The sequence below is a fragment of the Peromyscus californicus genome, unplaced genomic scaffold, assembly GCF_007827085.1.
Source record: "Peromyscus californicus insignis strain IS unplaced genomic scaffold, ASM782708v3 Scaffold_6__1_contigs__length_162567912, whole genome shotgun sequence".
Taxonomy (NCBI): Eukaryota; Metazoa; Chordata; class Mammalia; order Rodentia; family Cricetidae; genus Peromyscus; species Peromyscus californicus.
The window spans coordinates 111,730,935-111,755,378 of NW_026294584.1; the positions used below are offsets into that span (position 1 = coordinate 111,730,935).

The 24,444-nt window shown below is 40.0% G+C and overlaps 1 protein-coding gene and 1 pseudogene across 3 annotated transcripts in view; one reads left to right on the forward strand and one right to left on the reverse strand.

Annotated features, from left to right (window-relative positions):
- Tafa1 (TAFA chemokine like family member 1) overlaps positions 1-24,444 on the forward strand; it is a 518,804-nt gene that overhangs the window by 428,437 nt on the left and 65,923 nt on the right. The window lies entirely within an intron of this gene.
- On the reverse strand, positions 6,850-6,950 carry LOC128100180 (uncharacterized; annotated as a pseudogene).

A 24,444-nucleotide genomic window follows, 5' to 3' on the forward strand; every position in this document is an offset into this window, starting at 1 on the left:
CACAATGCTTTTTAGCTGTTCCCATCATCCGTTCTGTGCTTAATGTGCTGAATCTGTGATCTTAGTGCAGATGACTATATGAAGAACAATTGAAGCGTTGATTGCTGTAGCCCTTCCATAACTACAACCACCATGGGTTTTGTGGATACTATAGTGGTAGACAGAGCACAAGCTTCCTCCTAATGTCAGTGAGAATGAAAATGGATTTCAGTTACAGTAATCTGGTCTCAAGATGGAGACAAAAAGCCTTTCTTCCCCTGAAGTGGTTCCTTCTGTCTATGCTGTCCTATGTCACACATGCTTCTACCCCCGTCTATCTCTGCTTACCTCTGGTTCCCTTCTCACTTCATGCCCAGCTTTCCAGGGGTTGCTCTTGGCTGTTCATGCACAACGCATTATCACCTTTGAAGAAAATCAATTGCTCCTAGAGCAATTATCAGGACTTCAGAAAGAATGTGAAAGCAAGAAACATTTTCTGTGCAATAGCAATAAATGGTAAATCCTTGATAAGATGGAATATATTTTTGCTATTATAAGTTACATTTCTGAAGACCTTTGGGAAATTCAGAATAGGATGACATATAAAAATAATAAGGAAAAACACTTAAACTTACTTTATATTTTTCTATATCTTTAAGTAGTTATAAATATATGTCTACAGTTAATTTAGAGGAAGTAAAAGTTAGGTTTAACCAATATATAATCTATCCTAGGTAGATTTTGCAGGAAGGAGTATTTTAGTTACTTATATATAATTATCAGGAATTTTATCTTATGTCTTTCCATTAGAAAGCCCATTGGCACAGAGTAAAGTGAGTAAGCCTTTGGAGCTTCCTAGTCCACTGGTGTTGTATGTTAAATAACACTTTCCAGACTAAACCATAACATGTGTGGACCTCTTGTTATTGTTTGTCAGGCAAAATGAATGTCCATAACACATAGATATTTTTTAGCACTCTTTTGGAGGAAAAACATACTTTTTTTCTGATGAATGTGGTTTATGGAACACTTGGTGAATCCCAAAATTGACAAGTACTAAAGTAAATATAATTCCAAAAGCTTTTTTTCCTATTTAAATGATCTCCTTTAAAATATGGATTGAATTCTTGTGGGCACCTGGAGTCACTCTCTCGCCTCTTTATGCAGTACCCACTTAGTCACTGGTTACATGTTATTGTTATAAATTTAGCTAAAAGGGCATCATAGAATTTTCTAGCACATGGGGGTGCATAGATTTCTATCTAGGGTGATGCATTGATCGAGCCAGCCAGTAAATTAACAACAGCAGAACACCATTAAATTTTAAACTTAATTGCCTTCTCCTCTTAATTTCTATGGATATGATCAATAGATGACAGAAAAAAAAGTTGAAGGAGTTCTTTAGCAAGTATCACTTCCCGGAGCATAATGTAAAAACCACTGTTTCATTTCAGGCTGGATACCAACAACTTGCCATGCAGTGCAGTCACTTCGAAGGCTCTGTCAAAAGGCTTCACTTTGCATGGTTTTGATTAGCCTGTTCTGTAGACACGCAGATGGGAGTTCTATTTTTCAATCAGTTTGGTGTTCTCTCCAGACCCATCCCTAGCTTTCCCTGACTATTGATTTGTGTTGCCTCTTCTACTCCATCTTCGTCCCCTATAAACCCATTTCATATTCCATTTTGAATTTTGATTTGAATCAGTGCCTCGTATTCGAGGTTTTCACAAAAATTATAGCTCAATATCAATTGAGACGTAGGAATAAGCCCTGCTGATTGATATTGGGTGTTATACTTAGTGAAATCATATGTATATAAGGCAAACAGACAAAAATCCCAGGCTTGTATTCAGTTTTCAGCCTAATGGAAATAAAGTAGAAATGTGAATGCAAGAAGCATATAAATGTCAAATTAAGATAATTTCACATAATGAAATTATCACAAGGTAAATAATAATAGGTAAAGGGATAAAGAGTTGGCTGGAGAACTGTCTTTTAAACTTCATGGACAGAGAGGGCACATTCTAAGTGAAAGTGAGAAATGCCTATAGCTCTAGCTCTAGAGGAATTTGATGCTGGTAGCCTCTGCAGGCCTCTTCAAATATATGCATGGAGATGGGTGCACACACACACACACACACACAGAGAGAGAGAGAGAGAGAGAGAGAGAGAGAGACAGAGAGACAGAGAGACAGAGAGACAGAGAGACAGAGAGACAGAGACAGACAGAGAGAGAGAGAGAGAGAAATATAAAATAAATATTCAAAGTAAAAAATGAATGGATGAGAATGACTGGTAAAAATGTACTGTGGATAGCAACATCAAACAGGTTCCCATTTCTAAGATGAATGTGAGATATTCGGAAGAATAGTAGGCAGCCATTTCTGTCTGTCACACAGAGACAGGAGAAAGTGGCATGGTCTATGCATCATTGAGAAGTCTCACTCATGAAGTAAGAGGGCTTGTAGAACACAGACGGGGGGGGGGGGGTGTTTAATCTAAGCAATGGAATTTCCTGTGAAGACTGTAATGTATGATCTATTTGAAAATAGAAGTCCACATCTGCTATTGGGAAGGATAGACATAAAGTATGACAATGAGCATCCTTCCTCCCTGCCCTATCTTATACAATTTTATTTATTAAGATATCAGATCCATGTACTTTTTCATGCCTCTCTTCCTGAATATGTAGAACTTTAGAAACTTTATTGTATTTGGGTAGAAGGAAGCTTTCAGAAGGACAGATGCAGGAAGTGAGTCATGATTCTCTCTATTCTCAATCTACTTGGTTTTTTGTTGGCTTAGAGGTATCTATATGGCTTACTTTGTGGGACAAGGTTAGGGAAGCATGAAGAGAGAGTAAGGTTTTGTAGAGGTTATTTAATCTTGATCTAAACAGAAATAATGCGGGAGGGGGTAATTCTATGAAAAATTGGAAAAATATCATCATTGCAGCTTGTACCTGAAACCACACTCAGTGTGCTGATGATCACAGGTTAGGAAGACAGAATCTCAGAACTGTAGACCTTCCACATCTGCACATGTCCAGTTTTTTTTTAGCTTCAGCCATGACTAACTTGATGTTGTATTTCTTGCAGACCAATACACTGGTGTTTCTTTGCAGATCTGAGGATGAACCTAGGGCCTTGTACATGCTCGGCAGATGCTCTGTCACTGAGTTACATCCCAAGCTCCTCAGTGACTGGGAGTTGAAGGCTCTGTGTAAATTTTCTGAGCATGTTCAGTTCTTCACAGGGGAAAGTAAAAGAAAGAATCCCAAATAGCTGTGGCATAAGTCACCCAGAAACTTCCATCTCAAGTTGAAGTCTAGATCCAGATAATTCCTAGAGCAGACTGATGAGATTCTACTTGGACCATAGGCCTCCTGGGTAAGGTGGCTATTCTACCTCTGTCTATAAGGTTCCTATTCCAACCAATAGAAAAGAAGGATGGCAGAGGGCATGACTTTTCCCTTAAGGACAATCGTTTCCACTTACTTTTCATTCTGCTCTATTTTAGTCTCATGAATCCGCTTACCTAGAAAATATCATCTGTTACCAGGAAACTGCATATCTAGCTAAAAGCTGGGCAATCAGTTACTGCGAGAGGAAGATGGTACACTGAGGAGGGAGGAGGGAAGGCAAGATCACCAACAAGTATATTAAAGACTAGGAGCTGCCCATCTTTTGGGGACTGATTCTGTTGTATAACTTACCTGGTAGTACCGACTTTTATTGAATATGTAAGGCTTTGTACTTGAACAAGCTGCCAAATAGTCTAGGTATTTCCAGATGTATTGTATAGTTTTATATTTCCTGGAATTCTAGAGCTTGCACAAAGTGTGGGTGAAGTAACATGTTTTAGGGTTTAACAGAGCATATTTACTAAAATGAGACTACATAGACTAGTCCTGCGACACAGTAGTTGGTGACGGTCCAGAATGATGGCCCATCCCTCTGTTGCTTGAATTCACATAAAGTAAGCATTGAAAAGGAGAAGAAACCCTCATCAAAATACTACGGACTCCTGTGTTTTAAGCCATTTAAATCTGAAGATTATTTTCATAGTCTATAATCATGGATATAATATATACATGTTATCCATATATAATTATATATAGAGATACATAGCTATCCCTAAAATGTAAATACCACTATCCCCATTTTAGAAATATTGAGATAAAAACAAACACTTGAAACCTAACATCTTGGCCAAATATTCCTTAATACATTGAGTCTCACTTGAAGCCATCCCCCAAGCATTATGGTTAGATACTTAGGGGTTTTTTTAGGGTTACCAGGTTATCTGAATTAATATTTTTGCTAAAATTGGATAATGCAGAGATAAAATGTCAGACTTAGAATCAACCTTGTGGGAGCAGAAATAATGTCTGATCAATCAGAATGTTTATCAGTGATTATTCCAAAGTTAGTATTCTCTCTCTCTCTCTCTCTCTCTCTCTCTCTCTCTCTCTCTCTCTCTCTGTGTGTGTGTGTGTGTGTGTGTGTGTGTGTGTGTGTGTGTATGTCTATGTCTTGTGTGGTGGTGGTATGTGTGTATGCAGTATAGTGTTTGTGTGTGATATGGGGATGTATTTTTATGTATAGTGTATGTGGGAGGTATGAGATGAGTATATATGATGTTTTTGTATATGGTATGTGCATATGTGTGTGTGATGGTATTGGTGGTGATGGTGGTGTGTGTATGTGTAAAAATGTGTGGTATATATGTGGTATATGTGTGTATAATGTATATTGCTGTATGTATGTGTGTAGCTAGAGTTTTCCTGCCTGGCACACAGTCAGGACAAATCTCTCTCACCTGCCAGTCCCACAACCACTCAGACCCAGCCAAGTAAACACAGAGACTTATATTGCTTGCAAACTGTATGGCTGTGGCAGGCTCCTTGCTAACTGTCCTTATAGCTTAAATTAATCCATTTCCACAAATCTATACCCTGCCACGTGGCTCGTGGCTTACCGGCATCTTCACATGCTGTTTGCCATCGTGGTGGCTGGCAGTGTCTCTCTGACTCAGCCTTCCACTTTCCAGCTTTATTCTCCTCCTTGTCCCGCCTATACTTCCTGCCTGGCCACTGGCCAATCACTGATTTATTTATTGACCAATCAGCAACACACTTGACATACAGACCATCCCACAGCACTTCCCCTTTTCTTTTTTTTCAAAAAGAAAGGTTTTAACCTTAACAACATAAAATTACATATAATTTGGGAATTTGGGTGTAGCTTCTCTTACTACTTCCTGCTGGAGTGGAGCGCTGTATCTTATGGGGACACAAAGAAAATTTTAGGATTATGGAATAGTCCATGAGGCTGTATTGTCTGAGCCAGTTGCCTTCAAACCATTCTGGATGTTGGATCATCTGGGCCATGGTGTCATCAGAGACCTTTCAGGGGGTCTTGGCTGGTCAAACCTGATGTATCTTAATCTGGAACAAATCCATAGCCTCTGGCTTTCTGTGGGAACCAAAGCAGAGTCTCCTTTCCAAAGCAACACATCCTTACATCCAAATTTTGAAGTCAAGGTATCTTTAAAATATACATATTGGTTTAACTCAGCATCTTTTATGATCAAATGTTTTTCTGCAGTTAAAAATCCCAAAGACAACACAATCCAGATTCTCTGTGTAATATTCACCTTCACGTGGCTTATTTTTTATATTAATTTTACTGTCTCTTTAAAGACTTTATTTTTTAAAACTATGTATTTGTTTCTATAACTGTATATATCACCTTCTTTGTCTCTTTCAAGACTACGTATATTTTACACACATTGTAAACTATTACATCTGAATCTGTCTTATTGTGAATCTATTGCTTTAAACTGCAGCAGCTGTGGCTGCTGGCTCCACTCACCTCAGCTTCCCAACATGGCGGTGGTGCATTTACCACCAGCTCTGGAAACTATCGTGGGTCTATGCTTTTATCCAAGCAGCATGTAGCCCAGAAACCTCTTTTTTTGTTTTGTACTAGCAAAGGCTAAATCTACCATGCAGCTTAATGTGCCACTTGCAGAGACTTCATTCCCACCATACTACAGGTCGAGCGTGCATGCTAGAAACCCACAAGTAGCTCAAACCAGCAGCTGCTGCTCATTTGAGAGAGACAATTAGGAAGTTGCTTTTAGCTCCGTTTTAGAATCTTTTCTCAGGTTTTAGGTGGAAACTCTTGCCAACTCGTTGGGCGCCATTTGTAGCTAGAGTTTTCCTGCCTGACCCACAGTCAGGACAAATCTCTCTCACCTGCCAGTCCCACAGCCACTCAGACCCAACCAAGTAAACACAGAGACTTATATTGCTTGCAAACTGTATGGCTGTGGCAGGCTTCTTGCTGACTGTTCTTATAGCTTAAATTAATCCATTTCCACATATCTATACCCTGCCATGTGGCTCGTGGCTTACCGGCATCTTCACATGCTGTTTGCCATCGTGGCGGCTGGCAGTGTCTCTGACTCAGCCTTCCACTTTCCAGCTTTATTCTCCTCCTTGTCCCACCTATACTTCTGCCTGGCCACTGGCCAATCAGTGATTCATTTATTGGCCAATCAGCAACACACTTGACATACAGACCATCCCACAGCATATGTGTTGTGTGTTATCTGTGTGTGGTGTAGTGCGGTTTGTGTGCGTGTGTTGCATGTGTATATGGTGTGTACATGTGTTTTAATAAAGACTTAATGAATAGCCCCTATGTTTGTTTAATTTTGAGACAGGATCTTATGTAGGGTCTTCCAGGCACAGTCTAGCCTGGAACTCACTGAATAGTCCACACTGGCCTCAAATTCACAGCAGTCCTTCTGACCTAGCCTCCCATATGTTGGGGTTACAATAGTGACCCACTACTCCCAGCTAAAAATGTGAAACACTTCACAGATTTGGCTGTCATCCTTATATAGAGGCCATGCTAATCTCTGTATCATTCCAGTTTTAATAACTGTACTGCCAAAACTAGCTGTGTCTTTTGAATAGTAAAGATAACACAGACTCCTTGCTGTGATGATGTGCAAGATATGATTATGCAGTCACACTTGAATTTTCCTCCAGTGTTGCAAGCCATTTCCAGTTTTCTGAGGTCTTGATACATTATATCTAAAACAAGCTGAAATGAGGTGCTGTGTTTTATATGAACCTCACAAAATAATCAATCTCCCCCAATCCATGTGCTAGCAAGTCAATTTTCAGTACAAGGTGGCTGAAAGGTGGGACCTAGTGGGCCATGATTATTAGGTCATGTGGTCCCACCTTCAACACATTAATGCTGTTATAACTGACTCCATGTTGCTTTTCTTATTTTGGGGGGCTTGAGACCATAGTATTCCTCCCTATCAAAGGACACATGAAGAAGATTCTTGCAGGATATAAACTGGACTCTAAACTTTAAGAAAGTGAACTTCAGATCCTTATAGTTGTCTCATCAGCACTGTTTATTACAGCAACACAAACACACCCACACATAACACACCCACACACAACACACCCACACACAATACACCCACACACAAACACACCTATACACAATACACCCACACACAAACACACCTACATACAATACACCCACACACAATACACTCACACACAACACACCCACATACAAACACATAAGGATTCAAGATTTCCTTTAACTTCTGATTTCTAATCAATCCAAGCTTTTAATTTGCTTATACCATGATAGTACAAACTAAAGCAGTAATTCTTGAGCCCTAGACTAGGCAGGAAGTGGCACATCAAAGGTGTATCAGTTAGAAGATATGTAAAGAGCATCTTTTTCTTTCAGTCCCACCTTGTGACTCTGAGACTGTATGTTACACATTTGACTTGGAGATGTCAAAAAGACGAGTGGACAGTATTTGTATTTGTGACAGAGGAGGCAAGTTCCTCCTCAGCCCCTTCCGTAAGAGGCTTTGCTTCCCCAGTTCTGCTCCTCCCAACTAAGCTGAGCATCCCTGTGGCTGGGTTCTGTTGGGGCAAGAAAGAGCAAAAGAAACACGTATCAGTCACAGGACTGCTTGTTATCCAGTCCTATCAAGGCTTGCCCAAGAGGGCACTGAAACAATTGGGTAAAATGAAGATTTGAGATTATCTGAGGATTTCAATTACAGTATTTGTGCTCTTTCAGACCCCTATTAACATCCATAGCTGGTTTGGCAATGCTGTTGAGATTTATAAGGCTACCTCCCTGGTTAATGTATCCAACCTGGGGCCCACATGATCAGTACTCTTCTATTATCTTCGAATCTGGTTTCTAAGAGAGACATGTTTGTTGCCTGCTCAACTTAAAAACGACTGCCAACTCAGCAATAGCTACATCATTTGTAGTAAAAAAATGAATTCCACAAGATGTCAAATGGCTCTTTGTCAAAGTGGTTAGTTCCTTGCAAAGTCACAGGGGAGGAAAAAATATGGAAAAGGCATAATTTATGCCTCATTTATTGCTCACAGTCAAGAATGGCTCTCTCATTTCGTTTTTTTGTTTTTTTTTTTTTTTTTGAAAAGTGAGAGAGATAGCCAGTAAGACAGGAAAGGTTACAGTGACTGTCCTCAGGAGCAGGGGTAGGGACAGCTCCACTCTGCTGCTGGCCAGGCCACTGGCTTTGGTATAAGATAATTTGGATTCAAATTCTGGTTCTGCTACTTCTAACTTCAGTTGTTTGAATTAATTACTTAAGCTGTCTATGTGCTTTAGTCTCTTTAATCTGGGAAACGGAGAGGCTGCTACCACATACAGGGACACTGTAAGGACTGAAATTCAAAAGTATGCTTGGAGTCCTTGCTGACAGAATTGGTATCTTGATGATGATGGTAGGTACAAGGCACAACATGGGGTGAAATTATTTAGAGCTAAATACCCATGCACAAGTAGAGCTGGAGGGATTGGAATCAAATGATGGTATTAACATTGACAGCCTGGTTGCAGAGTTGTACTGTAATTGAGGGAACAGTCACTCTGGTTGGAACATGGATACATAATACACAAACACTGTCCCCTTACTAGTTTCTCAATTACATGCAATTATCTGAGTAAAATGTGTGTGAAGCAGTTAACAGCTGACTACCTGGAAATCACTTAGGATTTTCCAGTCAATTAGTGATAATAACTTTTTGGTAAAGTACCCATTTGACTAATGGGTTACTTTGACTGATGAAGAGGGGTGCGTAGCACATCAGTTTGGCTTTAAATAGAAACATAGGAGCCACTCTAGATAGTCCGATAAGATAGATATGGAATAAATGAATGTCATGGTTAGACATCTGACAGGATGGCTAGGCAAATAAGGAAATGGTTAGTAGCCCACACCCAAGAAACCTTGAAGTAATTGTGAACACATCTGAGTCGATGGTTCCCATAGCTTTCAAGTTCAGACTGATTGATTGGGAAGAGCCCACAAATGTGAAGGCAAGCCACTACCCATTATCTCCGCCACTCAGGAACTCTCTAGTGTTCCAGCTAGCTACTGCAATGAATTGTCTGCCAGAAAATCCCACCGGAGAATAATGGCTACTATTTCTCTTCCATCTTCCTCTGCTTCCGGGTGCCATATCTAAGCCAGAAACACACAGCATAACATGCTAGGAAGTATGGTTTTAAGGTTCTCCTGGTGATGAAGAGGAAATATAAAAAGGTATTATGGTGAAGAATCACTATGTTGATATGAGTTAATGATAGATAATTCAACCTACCTGTTTGTATGGTCAGTTATTTCTTTGTAAGAAGTCTTATTGTGAAGCGACACTGTTTCCAAAGTACAGCTGCCCAGTAGACAGCAATAGTGATGTTTGGTTTGCTTCCTTCTCTGGTGACATTGGACAATGGTAGAACAGTTTCCTCAGATAAGAGTCCATATCCACCTGCCATGGTAGCCTGAATGCAATCAAGTAGACAATGCAAAGATAATATCGTGTCTTGACCCCTCAGCCTTCTGGTTTGATAGCTGCTTAGAACAGGGTTCGGAGTGGCCTTCCCTTCTTCACTCGGGCCCTGTATCTAGTGATTTTACCCAATAGTGTTGCTGTAGTTGGTGTTTGTTTTCTTGAGCAAAATCTATAGTGGCTTATATGTGTGTTTGCTTATCCTTTGTCTCTCCCCTTCCTCAAAATATCATTCCTACAGATAGCATAACTTTTTCTTAACTTTTTTGTAATTATATTTTCAGGGCCTAAAAGTACCTGAAACATGAACATGGTACAATAGATAAAAAGCTGAATAAAAGAAGACTTCAAGGAGGTCACCATGAGAAAAGTGGAGACACTCAGAGTTTAGTGTTAAACAGTATGTATAAGACAGTGTAACTAACACCTTTAGTAAATAAAATGCCAAGACACAAGTCCTCACTACAATTTAAGTGTCAGGTCATCTCAGAGGCACTTTCTGGAGCTTTTTTAAAATATTACAATGTGATTAGCAGGTATATGAATCCTACATAAAAAAAGGGGAGAGAGGCTCACAAGCTCAAGTAATTAAATTGAAGTTTCCACACCACAGGAGCCTCTCTTTTCACCATTTCCCCTGGCTGCCTCACAGTGGTGATATGGCAGTCTTGTCACACTTGACCATTTGAGAAGCTGAAGTTGACACAAGGGTGGATTTCCACACTCATGCCCTACTCCTGGAAACTGCAGCAAACTGGCCAAACCACTTCTAGGAAGACACAAGAGCCGTTCACTGGCTGCTGCTTGTTCCACAACTGGAAGCTTCAGGAGTAGTCTGAGGGAAAGGAACCATTAAGCATTAAGGCGAGACCCTGGGGAGAAGATGGAGACCCACCGGCATGAGGTGGCTAAATGTAGACTCTGAGAACAGTGACTAGCCATCCCGTGATATACCCATGAGAATGTCACTGGTTCTTTATCTTGGTTTCACAAGTCTTTGGAAATTATCCCTTTAACTGCATTCCGAACCATTTCTGTTCTTCATGAAAAGGAGATTTAGATAATGGTCAGACACGCAAACAGACCTACGAGAGACTATAATGAAGTGAACTAGATAAATCGTCACTTCAACATAGTCTCTGGTGCAGGTGGCTTTTTGTTTTTGTTTTTTGGTTTTTTTTTTTAAGTAGCATAAAAGAGAAGCAATGAAAATGGAGAAGACAATTGCGACTCTTGGGACCCAATTCTGCTTATTGCGGCTTTATTTGCTCAGAATGGCCGTTTTCCTCCTGACTTTTAGAAGTGTGAAGAATTCCTCTCAGCTGAGATGTGATCTGCTCAACCTATGACCTAAGGTCCTAACTCCTTGTCAGAATCATTCTGGTTCTTGGTGCTTACCCTAGGCATTGGGATTGAAAGTCCTGCTCTGGTCCGATGTGAAAAGCTTCTGCTCTTGTCCTTCAGAAGCATGTTTTCAATGCTGGGGTCTCATTTTAAGGGGCTCGATCTTAACGCTGTTCAGATGAAGAGAGCTCCAGTCTTCAGGAACCAGCAGCCCTTCAACTCACTGAGAAACATGCCTGAAACTTCACCCGTCTGTCTCAGAAACTGAGAACTGGGAACTTGAAACCTAAGAATTGGGAATTATGAAGAATTCATGTTTAAATGCCTTAACTATTGTGTCTCAGCCAGATGTGGTAATATCTATCAACACTTAGGAAGCTGGAGTAGGAAGATTGTGAGGTTTTCACTCAAAAACAAAACAACAACACAAACAAAAAAAACCACATCACTTCCTACATATCTGAAAATAGAGAATTATAATTAGCAATTTCACAGGACTAATATCGGTTTTAATTGTGGCTTAAGATGACTTCATGGTCAAATATTCATTGCTAAAGAGCATTTAATAAGATCTGAAGTCTCACCTACATAAGCCTGAGTGGATTATTTTCTAATATCAGTTTTTTAAAATTCATAGGATTTGTTACCAAGACCCAAATTTTTGACAAGGACATAGATACAAATGTCATACCAATACTAGCTATAATTATTAATGTTTCTAATATTAATATTAAAGTGGAGTGTATAAGTTTGTAACAGTAACTGTCTTATTTATTTATTTATTTATCTATCTATTTATTTATTTATTGGGTTTTTTTTGAGACAGGGTTTCTCTGTGTAGTTTTGGTGCCTATCCTGGAGCTCCCTCTGTAAACCAGGCTGGCCTTGAGCTCGCAGAGATTCACCTAACTCTGCCTCCTGAGTGCTGGGATTAAAGGCATACGCCACCACCACCCAGCCTTCTTTTTATTTATTTTTATCATTATGCAAGATAAATATTAATTGGCTTGTGGAGTGGACACAACATAGACACACGCATGCTCCAGGGAACCTATGACAAACAATAGCACCTGCATCTTTGATCCCTTACGTCCTTCCAGCTTCCACTTTACCCTCACTGGTGTCTACTCTTTACTTCTGTTATCATGAATTGGTTTATTTCTTTTCAGACTAGTAATCATACAGTACAATTCTACAGTGTATTTTTAAAGCAGCTTGTGATGATAATATATATTGTATATTATCCATGTAATAACTTATTTCTTCCACACATTGAATCCACCACAATAGTTCACATTTTGAAATTTATCCAACCTTTCTTGAATAAGTTTGGAACTATTATGTGTTATTTTGTAAACATCTACATACGCATCTTATGGCAAATATAAGTTTTGTATTTTGATTGGCTATAGAACTAAGAGTAGAATTGCTGGATTGAAGAAATGTATATATTTAGTTTTAGAAGATTCAGCTAAAGAGACTGGTACAGACTAATAGTTGGTATGTGTTTGTGGCATGCCTTTGTGTGTGTGTGTATGCATGTGGGGGTGGAGTGTGTGTACTCAATGCACAAGTATTTGGAGGCTAGAGGGAGCCATTGGATGTTTTCCTCATAATGTTCTACCTCATTTTTGAGATAGGGTCACTGAAGCTTGCTGCTTTGACTGGGCTGACTGGCCAGCAAGCTCCCTGGACCTTCCTATCTCCACACCCTAATGATGGAGTTACAGGCAGGGTGGCCTGGCCCAGATTTTACATATGTGTTTAGAATTCACACTCATGTCCCCTGCTTTCACAGCCAGTGCCCTTACCCACTGAGCAGTCTCTCTAGCCACAGTGTTCAGTAGTATCTGCTTTAGGCATTATTGTAAAAAATCACATTGTTGGATGGATAGAAGTATCTCACTGCCATTTTATTTTGAGTTTAAAATTAGGAGCAGGAAACACAAATCACACAGAAATAGTTCAACTGGTAGCTAAGGGATTATTCCTCTATTTGTGGAATATTCGAGTCTTGTGCCTTGCCCAGAAAAGTGACAGAGTTTTTAAATCATCCAATGAGATTTGGGAACAAAGATAACTGTGAAAGCCCAGCGCTAAAGTCAGTCTTTGGAAGTCTGAGCAGACACATCTCTGTGACTCTTGAGCACTCCTGGGTAGTGGCAGCTGCATTTTCTGTCTCATTAGGTATTCTCAACTTTGCCACTCTCTTTGTTTAACAAATCGGAACATGGTGTGGCAAGGTGACAGAAGAGTTGTGGAGAATTCTCAGTGATGCTTATAACCGAGTCAGAACACCTGTACACATCCAGCTGGTCTCTTCAGACTTCCAGCAAGAAAGCCATCCGGCCACTCCTAAAGGAGAAGTCAAAAAGACTTTTAACAATATTTGAGATAACATCTAGCAACTTCTATAACATAAAAGGGAAGTTTTTCAAATGAGAAGTATTTTCTTTAAGGCTTAGGGTCTGTGAAGCAGAACTCTCTCAGCAGATATTTATACACACACGCACATACACACATACACACACACACACACACACACACACACCTGTATCACACACACATACACAAAGGTGCTGAAATCTGACACGGGCAGTTGTCCCTTATTCTGGAATCATCTTCGTACTACATGGTAATTAATTGATGAGCTATGAAACAGGAACAACAAGTAGGAGCTGTTGCAGATGGGACTGTCATTTCTCAGACATTATTTAAAGTGGTCCTCAACTTCCATTCCACTTTGAAACAGCTAGCAATTTGAAAATCAAGAGTAGCTTGAATGACAATATGTCAATATACATATAATGAAAGCATATCATTTAAATGACTGAAAAGCTTCTGGGCAAACATATGTAGGCATAATATCGGTGAATATCAGCTCTCTACTTCTGTATAAAACAAATTCCAAATAGAAAATTAATTTTATGGAGTATTAAATATATATTGTTCTTCAGTAGTCACAAATAAGCACATCTATTATGCACGTGAACATTTATATGAATATATAGTGTATGTTCTACTTGGCAAATTTGAGCACACATCCATTTCATGCATTGTGTTTTCATATGTGTGTGGAAGAATACTGCTCCATATAAATAGTAGCAATGGACATTGCTGGTATCTTGCTTTATCTCCTTAGATCTTCGTGTTCATTCAGTGTCTAAAAATGAAGGTTCTGTAAAATTTAAAGGAAACAGTGGTAGAACATGGTCTCATATTTTTATATAGCTATGTAAGGTTTCATTAAAAAGCAAAAGTTTTCAAATCATGATGAATTTTTAACACAAAGAGAACAAAATTTATATAGCCATCATAATTCATTAGAACTGTGTTCTCCTGACAGGTCTTCTGGCTCTTCATTATTTTTTCTTTACTAAAAAAAAATGCTGGAATAAGTCTCCATATTTAATAATTTGTTAACACATGGATTTTTATTATTAGGATGGTTCTATTAGCATGTTCAATTGGAGACTTTAGGTTTTGGAGGTATTTCTAGAGTGTTTATTCTGCATAATTGTCTCTCTACATGTAGCATGATATCATTCCATTTAGATGATAGGAACTAAGAAGGTGAAAGGCATGTTCCAACCTGAAAACATGGTAATACATGTCAAGAACATATATGCACCCATGTACACTCAACTTCTACCCTCACATGTATACTCCTCCAACCTCTCTAGGTCACAGAGAACCTCATAAAGTTCTACTCGCCTATTTTTCAGCTGTGATCTAGCTAACATGATTGAGAAAAGGCCCTTACTTCTCTGGACAGCGATTAGTTCAATGCAAAGGGAGATACTGAGCATAAATTAGTAGCATCAGAATGGCCTAGTAACTTGTTAGAAATGTAAATTTTCAGGGACTAACTGAAATGGAAACTCTAGGAAGAAGGCCCGGTAGATTGTACTTCAACCAAGACTTGTAGGTAATTTGGAAGCACACTGAGATCGGGCAGTTCTCACCTAATGCTCTATAGAACCCCTTCCAATGTAATGAGACTCTCTCAGATCTCTAAGACTTTAGATGCCTTTCTGACCTTTCAGATAGTAAGTTTCGTAAAAGCAAAAAGCAGGAGCAAAGTCTGATTATCAGAGCTATTACTTCCTAAAACAAACAACAAGAGCACGGGTATTAAAGGAATCCATTGTATGCATAGTCAGCATAGTCATTGTAAGCAAACTCCTCTTAGTGCATAAGGAGGATTGGCTTTTATTCAATATGTTTGACTGCTGCCTAGGAGACTATCCCACACAACAAAGCCAGGGACTCTTCATTAGCTATTCTCTCTTTTTTAATTTTTTTTAAAGATTTATGTATTTATTATGAAGCCTACATGCCAAAAGAGGGCACCAGATCTCATTACAGATGGTTGTGAGCCACCATGTAGGTGCTGGGAATTGAACTCAGGACCTCTGGAAGAACAGCCAGTGCTCTTAACCTCTGAGCCATCTCTCCAGCCCAGCTATTGTCTCTTACCTGAATTCTGTCATGACTTCATACTGTCAGGAAAATCCATTGAGACTTGACTCTAACGATAGAAACATAAACTTGAAAATCTGTAATGATGTTTTGACCTGTTAGTTGTCTGGGAAGCATTATCTGCTGTTATTATCTGGATATGTAGTATCCCCACAAAAGATTTATGTGTTGGACCCTGTTCCCAGCTGGTGGCATTATTCAGGGTATTTCTGAGAACTTACAGGGTAGGACTTAATTGAAGGAAGATCAGTCTTGGGAACATGTTCTTGGTGGTATCTTGTTCCCAGCTCTTCCCTGTCTTGCTCTCTGCATCCTGTCTGGCATGAAGTAAGAGACCTACCTCTGCCATCTGTTCCTTCCTCCATGACATTTGGCCCAACCACAAGAGGTGAAGTGACATGGAGTGAACCCTTTAAAACTCTGGCTAAAATAAATTCTTCCTAGTGGATTTGTATGATTTGCCACAGTGATGGAAAAAATAATTAATACAACCACACAAACACAAATGCAGTTTCACTGATTATTAAAATTGATATGGACCTCCAATCTAAAGTCAATCACATTGGGACCTAAAGAGTATTTGAAGAATTAGGTGCCTTTACTTTCTTCCTGTGACTTTGATGACAATTCAGACAGGTCTAATGCACATCCAACTTATGCATAACCTTACACAGCTAGTTTAATGTTGCTGGTGTTCTTTACTTATCTCTAAAATTACACTCCCTGGGGTTACTGAGAGACTCTAACTTGTTAATTTATATAAAGTGGATGACAGTGTCTATCCTATAGACCAATAAACAGTAGATAGTAAATTTCTCAGTCAAAATTTTTATCAGTTTTGACCAATTTAAGAAATCTGTGCATGAAGTTGTATCTTATCAGTAGAGCTACATGATTAGTTTAGGCAGTTCCACATTTCTAGGATTAAATATTAATAATGATATCAGAAACTTAAGTGAGGCGTGGTGGTGCCTGCCTTTTATCATAGCACCTAGGAGCCACAGGCAGGCAGATTTCTGTGAGTTTCAGGCCAGGCTGGTCTACATAACTAGTTTCAGGCCAGTTAGAGCTACACAGTGAGTGAGACCCTATCTCAAGAAATAAAAATGATGTAGACATTTATTTTTAGATCACTGACATGATAATACAAGTTCAAGAGTAAGTTTCCCCCTTTAAACTTTTTTTCTCATTGTGGTTCTTTAAGAGTATCCTAGAATGCATTTTATCATATAAACTACTCTCCAACTTCCCTCAGATCCATGCTCTTCCATACTTACCAAACTTTGTGTTCTTTTTTTCATTTTTATTTATTTATTTTTTTTTTTTTTGGTTTTTCGAGACAGGGTTTCTCTGTGTAGCTTTGCGCCTTTCCTGGAACTCACTTGGTAGCCCAGGCTGGCCTCAAACCCACAGAGATCCGCCTGGCTCTGCCTCCCGAGTGCTGGGATTAAAGGCGTGCACCACCACCGCCTGGCTCATTTTTATTTTTTGAAACCTACCAAGACAAGTGTGTGCTGCCCTTATATTTGTGGGTGTCTTCTTTCCACCAGAGAATGGCTAACCTGCCAAGGACCACATGCTTAAGGAAGGATGACTCTCCCTCTCCCTGCAGCTATCAATTACCAATAACTTCCGAGTTAAGGGTAGGACTTCACGCCTACCTCCCCTTTCCATGATGGCATGTTGTCTGGCTTGAGCTTGCATAGGCACAACCACTGTGGATTCAGATGTGCCACTGCCCTGCTAGGTCCTGAAGACATGGCTTCCTTGTCATCATCTACCATCTCTCTGGCTCTTACAATCTTTCCACCTCCTCTTCCATAATGATCCCTGGAAGAAAGCAATGTGGTAAAGGGATCCCATTTAAGGCTAAGCATTCTCCAATCTCTTAGTCTCTGATTAGGCTAGGGATCCTTAGGCTCATTGCCATCTACTGCAAACAGAAGCTCCTCAGATGAGGGTTGAGAGATGCACTACTCTATAAGTAGAGCTGTAGGTCATTAGGAGTTGGTATAATACTGTGGCCATTTAACATAATAATATTAATAGGTTCTCCCCTAGAGTCCATGATCCATACAGTCACAGATTTCTGGCCTGGCAATAGTTTCATTCTGTAGAATAAGACTTAAATCCAATCAGAGAGTGGCTCTGTGAGGCTCATTCCATTATTGAACCAGTGAACATGTCTTACCAGGTCAATTGTTAGTGTATCCCACAGGATGCACAGCTGGATAAGACTGATGGTCACTTTTCTCTTCTGATAGTGTGCATAATTCCTTCTAGCATTATGTAAGCTAGAAAGTGGTGATGAAGCTTTCAGATCAGTACCAGCTTGGATTCTCCATGTTCTGTGACTCAAGCAGGTAGTATCTTCAGCAATAGGGTCTTACTGATTAGTTCTGGAGGGTAACCAATAGCATTGACAATAACCTGTAATGTTTTGGAGTCTATGGAACCCTCTTGTCCAATAATTTAAAAAGAGGCAGGCCACTCATGGCACTGTATTTTTTGTTGTTGTTGTTAGCATGTGTTATCTGATAGAGGCATTGTTGCCCCACTATGGGATAATTCTATTTTGATTATATATACATACATATATATGTATGCTACTATAGTAATGGGTTTCCATATGGCTTTTTCAAAGGGTCTTTAGTGTTATTTATGCTTCCTTTATCCTTTATTCATATTCCCCCCTCTACCCTTCCCTCCCAACACCCATCCCAATTTGATCCTTCCTGTTCAAGTATTCCCCTTTAATCCTTATACCTCTGTGTTCTATCTTTCCTTCCTTGACAGTAACCTCCTCCCAGGCCCTCAACTTATTTTATTACAGAGCACAGTGATGATCATTCAACTTCAACAATCCCAACTTTAGCATACAATACCAGGGTAATCTTCCTAAAATGCAACTTCAACACAACCATCCCTTATTCGATAAAAATATGTGTCTAGCATACATTTATGAACATCTAGCACTTATTGTATTCTTGCATTACAACTCCTGTATTTGAATGTTATAAACACACAGAATAAAAGAAGAGGTCATTTAAAATGGCAGTCTCTATAGTAGGAGAGGGGGTGTTCTTATTGTAAATTATTATCACATTGTGTGGGCAGTGCTGACACAGAGAAATGTCCATGGCCTCAGGGACCAGAATGGATAAATAAATAGGGAAGAATAGCAATGAAAGGGTCAGTGAAGGTCAGCGGAAAAGATGGGGTTTCCACTGTGCCGTCAAGGACAAGCTAGCCAATGTCCACAAATTTGCCACACTGCTCACATTTCCTATTTCTCCTCCTTACAAAGCCCTGACTTCCCCCAGGAAAACCACCTGCTTTTGCTCTCAGCCTTTTGACAGAACTGTCTTCAGATCTTACTCAGAAGACTCATGCTGATATTATTCTGACCCAATAAAAGCCCACCTTTCTTCTTGCCAAAGTCATGGGTTCAGGGGTGGGCATGTGGTCTGATTGGAACCAATGCAGTGACAATTTCCCTGGGATCTCTGGAAGCTCACAGCTCTGAGAGATCATGGCAGCTTGGCTGCAATCTCAAGTGGAAAATCTGCCTGGTATCCAAGCCAACGAAAAACAACAGAGCAGGGGAGAGAGAGGAGAGAGGAGAGAGGGGAGAGAGAGAAGAGAGAGAGGAGAGAGAGAGAGAGAGAGAGAGAGAGAGAGAGAGAGAGAGAGAGAGAGAGAGAGAGAGAGAGAGAGACACAGAGACAGAGCCAGAGCCAGAGCCAGAGCCAGAGCCAGATCAAATGCCAATTTCAGCTCCTGGACCTAGAAGTTTCTGAAGTCAGTCCTATCCCTGTGTTGTTCAGATAATGGAGTCACTGGACTCAGCTTTTCTTTATGAAAGTGTCAATTCTATCGACTCTTGACAGCAACTGGGGTCTTTGCCAGAAGCAAAAAAGAAAGACATTCTCAGCCAGCCCCAAACCCAGCATATGGGAAACTGTGTGCCAGAGAGAAAGGGGTCACCCAGTCCTCCAGATGCAATGCTATTTCTTAGCTGCTCTATTGGGTAGATGGAGAAAGCAGCTTAAGAGAGACTGGATAGAGATACTGGAGTCAGTTCATGAAGAAAATTGTATAGCTTTTTTTTTTTTTTTTGGTTTTTCGAGACAGGGTTTCTCTGTGTAGCTTTGCACCTTTCCTGGAACTCACTTGGTAGCCCAGGCTGGCCTTGAACTCATAGAGATCCGCCTGGCTCTGCCTCCCAAGTGCTGGGATTAAAGGCGTGCGCCACCACCGCCCGGCTTGTATAGCTTTTTAAACATGTATGAGGGTTGAGGGGGCTGAAGAAGACTCCAGATGTCAACCTCAGACCTCCATATACATACATACACACATATGTGCACACATACTGTCTATATGCATACGTACAATCACATAGACCACACAAACAAAATGATATGATATATAAATAATAGAATATGTATGTATATTCTCTGCAATGGGGCAGATATTCTGGCTTTGTAGGTCAAGAGATCTCATCTGGTCTTTGTCAAAACATGTAGACTCTACCCTATAGCAGGAAGAAACTCATAAACCACATATACCCAAATCTGCATAATGCTTCATGAGGTCCAAAATATATTAACAATGGTTTCACTGATTCTTTCAGCGATTATTAGGGGCTATTGTGCAGCTAAGCAGCTGTTAATTGGGTGTGGAGAGGGCAGCAAAGGAGGAGAATCTGAGACTGGCTTCAGAGGCTAATGTGTTGACTCTTTTCTGAATAGTCAAAGCCCAGGAAAAGGAGCTGGCAGAAGCACTCCAAGGAGCCTGGGCTTAGATATATTAAGTTGGAGATGCTTATTAAGCAACCAGAAAAGCAGTTAAACAGAGTGGTTCTGTCCCAGGGATCCACCATTAATCTTACAGGCAGAAGTAGATGCTCATATTGCAGAGGCTTTGAAGAAGCAAGTTTTAATCTACATATGCTTGGCCCACATCCTCCCTACCTCCTTCTCCTCCCCCTGTTTCTGAAGAGATTGATTTCACTTTGCATGAGATGCTACAGTATTTTCAATTTAAATAGAAATCTCAAATAAATTGGATTTAAAAATCTTCTCAGGGAAAAAGGAAACAATTTGCTTGCTGGGGTTTAATTTCAAGGCAAGAATCATAACCAGGGCTGTTTTAAACCTGGCCTCAATTGCTTTCCATGTGACACATGCTCTTGCATACAAAGAGGGATTACTGGAATTTCAAGGAAGTGGAGATGGCCATGTCTGCACAAGCACAAAGCCACTGTCCAAGGGAGGGCCACGTCATGACTTTCCCCAGCACCCCATGCCTCAAATCCACCCAGCACAAGCAACTGTCTGTTCTTAATGATTTCTACAAGTAAGGCCACAAGTTGCACCATCTCTCTTGGTGGCCAGCTTCAACACCTTATCCCACTTAAGCTAGCCGGGGGCTGGGGGGAGAAGAGCAGCTGCCATTAACTGTCCAGCAGACTTTGCCAGATGTGTAACTGATTCATTCCAGCCAGCTGTTTTCAAAATTATGATTTGTTTGTATTGTTACTCTACCCCACCCACACTGTCTATGTAACAGTGGTCTAAATGAATCTATTTGTTTTTCCTATATACTTTTGGCTCCCATAGAGAATTAGGAAAGGGAAGCAATTTGTCTTGTACCTACTGATAAAGTCATGATGTCTTAGATGGCACCACACCAAACCATTCTGTTTTCATTACTTTTGTATCACTGTAACAGAGTACCTGGCAGAGGTGACTTAAAGGAGGAATGATTCATTTGGTCCATGATTTAAACAGATACAGCCCATGGTGGGGTGAAAGGGATGCCTAGGACTGGAGCTTATACTGTAGGTTCTTAAGCCATTGTGGATTGAGAAGCAGAGAGTGTAAGTCAGGAGCAGAGAGCTGAAGCACTTAGCAAGCTAGCCTTTACCCCTTAAGTCCCACCCCTAATGCCCTTTGTAAGCTATCTAAGGCCCTGAAAGATTCCACAACCTCCCAAAATAGTGTCTACAATCAGGAAAATAAGCATTTAAACACATGTGCTTGTTGGAGATGTCTCATATCCAAGTTGTAGCATTTTCTCCCTGGCCCCATAGGTTTGTGGCCATTGAATAATACAACTTGCATGGAGTTCAACTTTAAAACATGCCATTTTACTAGCCCAATTATCCTAAGTGTTGGCATAGTTAAGAAGTTCAGTATTTTCTGAGACTTGAGTCAGTTTCTTAACTATAAGCCCATGTAAAAGTCAAAAAGCAAGTTACAAACTTCCAATAAAAAATGACACAGAGAAACCCTTTCCATTCCAAAGGAAGGAATGAGAGAGTGGCAAAGGAACACTACAGCAAAGCAAGACCGAAAACCCCAGGAGGAAGAACACCAAATTCTGCTGTTCTGTGTCTGGCATCAAGGGCCAAATGGCTTGGAAAACCTTAACCTACAGCTATGAGATTTTTCATGTGGCAGCTCCATACAGTGCCTTGTCCCCAGCATCATGGGTTTTCCACTACATCTTACCCTTCACCTTTATAGCCTCACACAATGGTATCTCATGATGACTCCCTAGGACCTTCATATTCTCAACCTTCATAGGATTTTTCTAGACCCTTAGCACAAGTCTCTACTACTATATTTACTTCTGCTTCCTGTAAAATCAGCACCAAGGGAAGACAGTACATTCTGCTGTTCTCTTGAGGTGTGTCCTGGTCTTGTTTTATCTGCAACGGCAATAACTCTGCCACAAAGGGATGCTATATGATCCTAAAATTTACTCCACCAAACAAAATAGTCCATTTTTTTCACATTGACTCATTTAAATGACTAGAACCTAGGCAGAATGTAGACTCTTTGCCAAGTTGTAAAAAAGTGGCCTCTTTACCAATTACCAATAGATACCTTACTCCTGTATATAACTTCATGTGCCTAGTCTTCACTATATACATTCCTTTCAGGATTATCATCTTCCAAACTCTCACCAGAATGAGCTCTACTTATAGAAGGCTATAACTCTTCTAGCTCCAAATTCTTCCACATTCTTCTCCTAAACCGGATATAAACATATGAACTGCCTGGTCAGATTCACAACACAAGGATTTCACTTATGATACCAGTTATCTTTATCAATCACATCACTGCTCCAGATAGCTGAGAGAAGTGACTCATGAGAAGGGTGTTTTGGCCCGTACTTTAAGGGTGTGTAGTCTATCTTGGTGGCAAAGAATGACAGTGGTGTTTTGGTCCACAGTGGTGGGAATTTATAGCACATGTTACACCTCAGCAGATCAAAGGAAAGAACGAGCTGGGACTACAAGTGGAGCCTCCTGTAGCCCTTAAATTCTACCCCTAAGTAACCATGTCTGCCAGCTATATCCCATGTTTAAAAAATTTTACCGCTTCTCAAAACAATGCCACTAGCTAGCAAAATAAGGGTTCAAGCATGTTAGTCTGAGGGGGACATATCACATCAAAACGATAACACATTCTGCAATTGTGAAAACAAGTCAATATATTTTATGGGAAGTGTCTTACGATATTTTAATTCTTCTCTTGATATCACAGTAAATGTAAGTAACTCATCATTACCTTAGAGAGCTTAGTATATCCTTGATTTGAAAAAAAAACTATATTAAGTCTATTGAATTTGGATGATGGTTATTGACACCTGTCAATTATTCTGATCTTCTCCATAGCCATTTGCCTCCAGTAGCTCAGTTATTGACACCTTGAACTATAATTTCTAGGGAGCTTAAATTCTACAGAGCATGTCTTGTAATGAAATGTTACTGCAAATATGCCTTGAGCTAGGAATCTCTGACTTCATTCCTCTCAGTACTTTTAAAACTGTTTTACCTACATTTCACTTAAATTTGGTAAATGTAGACTTTTCCTTCATTGGTAGGTTCTTATTAAAAGAAATTCTAGCCGGGCGGTGGTGGCGCACGCCTTTAATCCCAGCACTCGGGAGGCAGAGCCAGGCGGATCTCTGTGAGTTCAAGGCCAGCCTGGGCTACCAAGTGAGTTCCAGGAAAAGGCGTAAAGCTACACAGAGAAACCCTGTCTCAAAAAACAAAAAAACAAACAAACAAAAAAAAGAAATTCTAGCTGTCTAGATAACTAGTTGCTAAATGAAAGAAGTCAGTGTGGATGCGATTGCTCTTGTTTGATTTTGTCTGCATGAGAGAAGCAAACTGAAAAACAGGGTAATGATGACTTATTTGCCTGCAACATGTGTTTCAGATTTTTGGATTGAAAACCATCAGGTAGGATGCTCAATCTTTAGTTCTTCACAGATAAAGCCACTCTTTCTGATCTGAAACATGCCCATGTTGTTCAAGCCATCTGACCAGCCCATGAGCTGTACAATGCCTTGAATATTAGCAAAGCCTGGACCTTGAGATCAGTAAGACATGGGTTCAGTTTCAGCCTCACCACTTACTAGCTTTGTGATTTGGAAAAAGTTTCTTGAATTTTCTATGCTTCCATTTTTCTGTTCTCTCAAGTAGGACTACTAGTTCATCCTGTTGTATAGTACTTGTAAAGTAGGTGTAAGAGTTAATGCACTCTGCCTTACCATTGCATGTTACCTGGCAAAGCTAGGTGAACAATGATGCACTAAGGTCTGTGAAGTAAACCTTTGTTGGATGATGTCTATAGCAATGGTCCACACAAGGTGAGCACAGAGCCAATTAGCTGGTAGACATGTGAGCATTTAGGAAAATGAGTTCTCTTTGCACCACTTGGTATTTTGATATCAGA